Here is an 8,881-nt window from a genome sequence, read left to right on the forward strand (position 1 = left end):
TTTACCCACATATTTACCATTTCTTGTATTTCACATTCCTTCCTGTCCATACCAATTTCCATCTGGTATCACTTCCTTGCAGCCTGATGATCTTCCTTTAGCATTTCTTGCAGGCATTCTGAGGGCTGGGGAGGGGCTGGGGAGGCAGCTGTGCTGAGGAGGAGTGGCTGGGGCTGAGTGGAGGAGCTCAGCTCGGGGAGAAGTGGCCATCCCAGGGGCCTCAAGTGGAGGACAAAATGGCGTGTTCTGTGCCACCCTCATCTATCTTTAGTTTGCCTGAAAAATGACTTTTTTTTTTTGGTCCTCATTTTTGAAAAGTATTTTTTTTTTAAGATTTTATTTATTTGGCAGAGAAAGTGATAGAGCACAAGCAGCAGAGCAGCAGGAGAGGGAGCTGAAGAACAGGGAGCCTGATATGGGGCTCCATCCCAGAACCCTGGGATCATGACCTGAGCCGAAGGCAGACACTTAACAACTGAGCCACCCAGGCGCCCCTTGAAAGGTATAGTTGCATATAACATTCTGGCTTGACAGTGTTTTTCTTTTAGCTCTTTGAAGATGTCATTCCATCTTTTTCTGGCCCAGGTTTCTGGTAAGAGGTTAACTGTGGTTTTCATTGTTGTACCCCAGTATGCAATAAATGCTCCATCTGTGGCTGATTTTTAGAATTTTTTTCCTATCTGTGGTTCTCAGCTGTTGTGTGTAACGTGCATGAGGTATGATTTTCTTTTATTTATCTTGCATGGGTTTGCTTTCTAAATCCCTGGGTTGCTGTTTTTTATCAAGTTTGGGGGGAAAAATCAGCCAATATTCCGCACAGCTCTTTCTGTTCCTCTCAGTGTCCAATGCTAGAATTCCAGTGTGTGTATTTCCGATCATTTGACACCACCTCTCCTGGTCACTGAGTCATTTTACTTTTTAACCTTTTTCTAACACGTGTCTCAGTTTGGATGACTTCTATCTTAACTGGTCTCTAAGTTGTTGGTCCTTTCTTGTGTTGCATCCAATATACTGTTAATCCCATTCAATGATACATATTTTTTCAAAATTTCAGATATCATAGTTTTTGTTTTGTTTGTTTGTTTGTTTAAAAAAAAAAAAAACAACTTCTGAACTTCTGAAACTTCCCATTTCTTTAGCCTCTGTCCATCAGGGTTAAGGTCCTTTCTGGCCAGTCCCAACATTTGGGCCATCTCCGGGTCTGTTTTTATTGACTGTTTTTTCTCTTGACCTTGAGTCACATTTTCCTATTTCTCATATGATGAGAATTTTTTTTTTTTTTTTTGCTGTTATTGTATAATGGATATTGTGGGTGAAGTGTCATAGGATCCTGAACTCTGTTGTCTTCCTACAAAGAGTACTGAGTTTCGTTTTAGTGCCTGTTTTAATTTGTCAGTGAATCTCTTTGACTTGGTGGAGGCTTGGCATCAGGCTTTGTTAAGGCCGATCTGTTTCTGGTTTGCCCACCTTCCAGTCCTGGGACAGGTCTTCCTGCTAAGATGGGCCTTTCTGGGGTTTCAGGGGGAAGTTGTAGGACTTGAATCCCACACAGTGTCCCCCGTGACATGCAGGCACACATGAGCCTTGCTCAGCTGCATGTCCAGTTCCCATCCAGACCCTCTTGGTCTTTTGGCCTGCTCCTGCCAGGGTTTCAGGGGAGTTCATATGCAGATTGTGGGGTGATTTCCCCTCAATTTCCAGTTATTTTGGCAGCCCTAAACCCCATGCATGTACTCCTTTTGGTGGTGAGACCACAGCTTTCTGCCTGATCTCTGCCCCCATGTGCTGCGTGGTCCAGATGGTGTCTTTGATGTACATCACCCCATGTGCACCCCTTCTGTCAGGGATATACCCCTCCCCCCATCACACCTGATTCTGATCATTGTCTGATGCCTTCAGACATCTGTTTGCACCAGGTTTCTAGTTGTTGTTGGTAGAGTTGGCCCTCTGTGAGCTTCTGCAATGGTGGGGATACCCACAAGCTATACTGTCCAGTGTGCCGGCCTGGTCACCAGCCACTGGAAATGTGGCCATTGTAACTGAGGAACGGCCTTTCTAGCTTCAGTAATTATGATTCAAATTTACATGGCCGCACATGCAGAGAGCTGCAGTCCTTTCTTTGCTGCTCCAAGTGTGATCTGACACACAGTGTGGGCCTGGCCTGGGAGTTTCGGAAATGCAGATTGTGGGGCTTCTGCGGGCCTGCTCACAGAACCCCTGAGGCGGAACTGGCAAGCTCAGCAGCTGCGATTGACTTGTCCAGTGGTGTGGGTTGGGGAGGGAAATGCTGCATTTCCTCGCCTTTTCACATGCTCTTCTCTCTGCCTGGAAAAGCTCCTCCCTCTGCTTGGCAAGTTCCTACTCCTCCAAACCCAGAGGAATCCAGCCCTCTGGAAGGTGCTCCTTCTTGGCTCCCTTGCTGACTGTTCATGGCAGCTCAGGGGGGCATTCTGAGGGCTGGGGAGGGGCTGGGGAGGCAGCTGTGCTGAGGAGGAGTGGCTGGGGCTGAGTGGAGGAGCTCAGCTTGGGGAGAAGTGGCCATCCCAGGGGCCTCAAGTGGAGGACAAAATGGCGTGTTCTGTGCCACCCTCCACTGTGAGACTTCACGGAATTCAGGAATGCGAATGGGGGCAGATTTCTGCCCAGTTCATAAAACAATTTTGGGCTATCTACTGATGAGAAGTAGAACACACTGCCTTTGGGTAGTGAGCATCCTGTCACCAGGGGTGTGTAAGTGGAAGCTGCAGGATTATCTGGCAGGGATGCTGGGTGATGGTTTTCCCTGCTGATATTTTTTGGGGGTAGGAACTCCAGAATGCCTCTAGATTTAGAGTCTGTGTCTGGGAATGGAGGTGTTTGGGCGGAGCTATAGACCGTGTAAAACCCGGCTGTGGAGACTTGGAGTCTCCTCCCTTTTGTGCTTCCAACTTGCAATGTGGTTTCAGGCAAAGCTCTCCGCCTTCCTGGGCTCCAGAAGGCCGCATTGGTTAGGCCCCCTGCCCAGGTTCTGGGTGCCAGTGGGACAGCTCCAGGCCAGACATCCGGGTTTCCCACCTCTCCTAGAGGGAAACACCACTGGGTCTTTACACAGCACTGACTGTGTCCACAGAGGGGTTCTTGACGCTGTCTTCAGAGAGAGAATCCGGCTGTTCTGATAAGCCTGCCATGGTCTTCTCCAAAATGGTTCAACCTTGAAAATTCAGAGTCCTATCTGTTGGCCACAAAGTCTAACAGGCATGTTTTTAGAACACACTCCCTGAGTCCTGAGTGTATCCCTGGAGGGTCCTCATGACTTCGGGGTACATGCCTGATGTCTCTCTGTGGCACTGGTTGATCACGCCTGCGTGTTTCCCACAGACGGGTCAGGTGGACAATAAGGACCCCTCCGTCTGTCTTTTATCTACGGCTGGGAGCCATGAACCAAACAGCCTAGAGCAGGACTTATGTGTCCCCTCCCAGGAGCCCCGGGTCAGCTGTGGTGGGAGTCGTCCACTCGGGACCACACCAGGCTGCATACAAGTCGGCAGGGGATGGGGTCTCTGCTCAGGCTTGGCTGGGGAAGAACCTGTGTGTTGAAGCCTGAGGTTATTGGCAGCACCCCATTCTTCGCTGGCTGTTGGCCAGAGGCTGCCCTTGCTTGGCTCGAGGAGGCAAGTTCCGGATGGGGCCACTTGCTTCTTGAGAGCCAGCAAGGCAGAGAGCCCAGCTTGACCTCTTTCAGTGCCGTGCCCTGTGATTGTGGGAGCGGCACCCATCCCCCCATGGACCTCATTGGCGAGACGTGAGGAGCAGGTCCTGCCCATGCTCGAGGAAGGACAGGGGCATTGGGACCGCTGGTATGTGTGCCCCAGTGTGGGTGGGCACAAGCCTTTTGGTCCTCATCCTTACAGACACATGCTCCCAGGCCTGATGGGTCCTGGTGACCAGCTCCCGCTGGGTCTCTGCTTCCTCAGCCATCAGCAGTGGTGCGGCTTGACCAGGGTCCCAGATGCCGTGGCTGTGTCCCCCTGCCCCAGGCTGCAGGCTGTCCCCCCCGCCCCAATCCCTTCCATACATTGACACGCGCGACCACTCCACCCACCTCCCAGGCTGACCAGTGGAGGTTTTGTTTCCTGTACTACTGAGCAATTAGCTCAGTTCTCCATGGACCCTGGCTGAGATCGTCCCTAGTCGAACTTAGTCCCAACCCACTCCTCCTGGAGGTGCTGTCAGGCCCCACGGGGAAGGGCTCAGTCCCACGAGGCCACCCTCCCCACTTCAGACCCCACAGTCACCCGCACTCTGACCACCTGCCTGTGGATCCAAGGGGTCCCACAGCCCCCTCCTCGGGTTTGACCATTGGCTAGAGGACCTTGTGGAGCCTGGGCCAGTGTGTCGTGTGCGGGGGTCACTGATTTGTGATAAGAGGACATCGCTCAGAGCCCCCAGATGAGAGAGAGGCTCCCCATGTAAGCGCCATCCCGTCCCTGCACACCCGCGGTCACTGGCCCTAATGCTCGCCCACGTGCCCACGGGCCTGACTAATCCAATCCTGGGCCTCAGTCTCCAGCCCCTGTGCCCTTGAGGCTTGAGGGGGATACTGAGAGTTGGACCCCCCCTCCAATCTCATGATTGGTTTCCCTGGCAACCAGCCCCGTGGGACCTCAGGGGACTTTTCAAAGGTCACCTCATTCACACAACAAGACACTTTTGTCACTGTCAGAACTTGAGAGATCCCAAGAGTTTTGGGGGCTTTGTGCCAGAATGGATGAAGACCAAATATATATTTCATACTATAAATCACAATGTGAGACCTGCCAGCCCACAGCCCCTGGAAGGGAGCGCTTCTGCCCCGACTGTGCCCGAAGGGACCCAGCCTGAGGACCTGAACCAGGGAGCGGCCCAAAGCACCAGACTCACTCAGGTGGAGATCCAAGCCAAAAGGGGCAGAGTTTGTGGTCCACAGGAGGGTCCATGAGGAGAAGGGATGTGCGGGGCCCTGGAGAGGAGCAGAGAATGTGCCCTCGGAGCGACCTCTGCTACCTGCACTCATCCGCCCTGTACATGTGGGTCGTGGGCTGCTCTCCTGGGTGGAGCACTGGTTGGCGCTTTCTCACCTGTAAAAGGGGTGGTGGACAGAAACCCTCCTGGGCTTTCTTTGTGGCCCTGGAGAGGCAGTGGAGGGAGGGCTGAAGTCACAGGGTCAGAGAGGCAGGAAACATGTTCCTGGTCCCCTGCTTTGGGTTGCCTTTCATCCTCACACAACCCCCAAGAGAGGGTGTCCTCACCTGCAGTCTTTACACTGAGGAGGAATCAGACCCAGAGAGGCTGAGACACTTGCCCAAGGCCACAGAGTGAATGGCAGCCCAGCGCTGGATCTGGGCTGTCTCGCTGGAGTGCACATGGAACGAGGAAGGAGAAAGGGCTCTCCCTGCTCTCGTGAGTCACAGATGAAGATATGGGGTCCCCGCGATATCCTAGGGCCTCCCTGAGATCTGGAGCCATGGGGGCTGTCCCACAGCTCCAGGAGGGGCACCCCTGATGCTGGACCCCGCTGAGAGCTCAGTGCAAAGAGGTCCCTCCAGCCAAGTGGTGAAACAAACCCTCGAGGGCCCCAGAGAGCATTGCCTGGAATACCCAGTTTCCTAACCAGCCTGTGGAATCGCCAGACCTTGGTGCTGGCGACAGAGCCCGCAGCCCTGCTGCCCAGGCTGGAAGGGAGTCAGGACGGTTCTCCGGAGCCAGCCCGGGCTCGGCCAGGGCACGGCTCCAGACTCCACGCTGACTCACCCGATGTAACCTCGGGGCTGGCTCTGCTCCATCCTGGGGTCCCTCCCTCAGCCCCGGCGTCCCTGTGGGCCGGCCAAGTGCTGTGTGTGCACTTCCTCTGTGGATCCTCGCCTGTTTGGCGCCCGCCCCCACCCCCAGGCTCCGCGGAGGCCCAGCGTGGAGGACTAGGAGCCGTTTCTTGGCAGGAATAAGAACCACAGCTCAAGCTCCATCTTGCTCCACAAGAGAAGTGCTGCCTGGTCAACCAGGCAGCCTGCCCTCCGTCTGGGCTCACCGAGGGCCTGGCTGCAGCTGGTGGGCCAGGGCTGCCTCCGTGGAGCCCCCCAGTACATGTGGCCAGCCTTCCCTTGAGACCGGCCAGAGAAAGCTTCCCCATCGGAACCCACTTCGCTATAGACACCTGTGGCCATGCCGACTCCCCCAGCCTGGCCTGGGCCTGTGGGGGGCCCTGCCCTCCACTCCCCTCCACCCCCTGCTGTCCCAGGGGCACTGCCTGCTCTGGGACCCAGTGGCAGTCTCTCCACCTCATGCCTCGCCCACACAGTCACAACAGAGGGGCCCGGCCTGGCCGGACAGAAACCCTGGGGTCACGTGGGTGGGGATTTACTCTGTCCTGTGATTCCACCTAGAATGGACCAGGCCAAATCCCTGAGAGAAGCATAAATGATAAACAGAGTCCCATAGGCTCCTACACTGCCTGGTTCTAGAAGGTCCCTGAGCTCCCTAGCCATGCTTGGCTGTGGGTTCTGTGACACCATCTCCTTCCTCCCTCTCCTCTCTCTCTCTCTTTCTCTCTCTCTCTCTCCTTTCTCTTTTGGCTAAACTAGAGTTTGTGTCTGTTACAACATCCAGGAAGAGTTAACTTGGGGGGTGAGGTGCCCCCTGCCTGGGGGTCTGGGGTCCCGCCCTTGTCGACTCCACTCAGAACCTGAAGCAGGGCTGTTGGTCAGTGAACAGAAGCACGCAGGCCCTGAGGGCCCAAGAACGAGCCCGCATGTCCACAGTCTGCACCGCTGGCCCCCAGTTTGGATCCACCAGGAGGTGGAGGTCCAGTCCCGAAAACGCTGGGCCCAGCGTGCTCTCGGGAGTCGGGGGCATCTGCTCTGTCCACACGGGACTCCAAGGCAGCCCTGGGGCGAGAACTGGGGCTGTGAGAGGCAGGCAGGGGACAGTCCCAGCAGTTGTGCTATCACTAGCCAGCTGGTCATTGTTGGCCTTGTGGGATGGACAGGAACTCCTGGCCGCATCTCACCCGACTCCCCAGCCCGAGGGGAAGCCTGACCAAGCCGAGGGCCACTCCGAGCTACCTCCACGTGCAGGCAGCCGTTCACGGAGCCTGTCCCTCAAGTGTGTGATCACAGCCACCAGGGTCTGGCTGACCCTACTGTGGCCGTGTGGTTGCTGCAATGAGGACACGGGGACATCGGCCCTAACATGAGGTGATGGCTGCACACATCTGACGCTGTGTCCCCAGGGTCCCATTCCCAGTGGGTCCTGAGACTCTACGCTTGGGGACAAGTCTGTTCCCCTCCCCGAGCCTCAGAGTGTTCGCCTGTAAAGCAGGGGTGTCCTTGGGTGACACCTGCTTTCCACCCCTTTCCCTGCCTGGCCTCTCCTTGCACCACGCTCCCCCAAAGGGCTGGCAGGAGCAGGGCCTGGGGGCACCCAGCCAGCCACTCCTCCCACAGCTGATGACAGAGAGCCTGTGGCATTTCCATGGAAATCAGAAAACAGCACAGATAAATTTGAGATTCTGTAATCGCAGCTCTCGAGTAACCTGAAAACACAATAGGATCTTCAATCCCACTCTAGCCATTGGAGCTGGGTTTCTGCATGATGCCCATGAAAGAGCAGGGGCAAAGGCAGGTGCCCCCAGGCCCCTCCCGAGAGAAAGGACGACTGAGGGCTGCAGCATCTGGGCTGGCTGTGGCAGAAGGCATGGGGGAGACCCTGGACAGGGGTTGGCTCTTTCTGCACCCAGGTCCCCTAGAAGCAGAGCCTGAGGCAAGGATTGTGGCTTCAGGATTTGCTGGGGATGCTCTCAGGATGAGGCAGGGTCTCTGTTGGAGGCAGCCTGGTCCCCGCCCTCCACCCAGGGTCTCTGGAGCGTGAAAGGAGACATCTGCGCATGCCTGCATGTGCTCCGGGTTGGGGCGGGGGCGGCCCTCAGGGGAGGCGCTGACAGAAGGCAGTTCTCCTCTGAAGGGGCACTTGTGAGTCAGCCAGCCCCCCTGCTGCTGGAGGAGGGGAGCTCTGGTCAGGACACCCAGGGTCTCCCCTGTGGCGGTGTGTCCGATCCCCTCTCACGGGTGCAGAATCCTGGGCTCAGAGAGAGGAGTACATGAGGGGTGTGTGCCCAACATTGGAACTCCTGACTGGGAGGCAGCACCCTCCATGGGGAAGCTGGGTCTTAACAGGATCTTAACAGCTTTCCCTCAGCATGGTCATTTCCCTCAAGGATTTGGATGCGCAAGAAGGCTTTCGTCTGACTTGAATGCAGGGAGTTGCTCAAATTGGAAGTACAGCCCCTGGTTGGCCCCATTTACCCTGTGGGGTCACTGTGCACTGAGATGCTGCTAGAAGTCTCTCTCTGGCCCCAAATAAAAGTCTCAGTATCTGCTGACACGGGCTGTGGGGGAGGGGAGCTGAATCCCTCCCTGGGGCCTGTTTGGGACTGGTTGGAGGGCACTGGCTCTGCCCCTGGACCCCTGCCTCACTTCGAAGGGTCAGCTGCAGACACTGGGTGGGTCCTGGCAGGCCGGGCTTTGAGACCTGGGGATGGGCTAGTCAGGTTTGTGGAAAGAACTGGGGTATGGACCTGGGGCAGTCCTTCCATTCTGGAGGTCAAGGTCTTAGGGGTTGGGAGCACACACCTCAGGACAAGCTCTGAGCTTCTGGAAGGAGTGCTGTTGCTCTGGTGAATACTTTGTTCTACTTCGATTGAGGCCCTGACATGTCACCGTGAACCCCTGACGTGGCGTCAGTACCCCCATCTTGTGGAAGAAGGGACAGCCCAAAGCTAAGTGCAGGAACTTAGCCGCACAGCTGGGGCCAGAACCAGACCTGTCTGGCTTCACACTCACCTCTGACCTCCAGGGACGTCCGCAGTCCC

This window comes from Neovison vison, chromosome 11 (genome assembly GCF_020171115.1).
Source record: "Neovison vison isolate M4711 chromosome 11, ASM_NN_V1, whole genome shotgun sequence".
Classification (NCBI taxonomy): Eukaryota; Metazoa; Chordata; class Mammalia; order Carnivora; family Mustelidae; genus Neogale; species Neogale vison.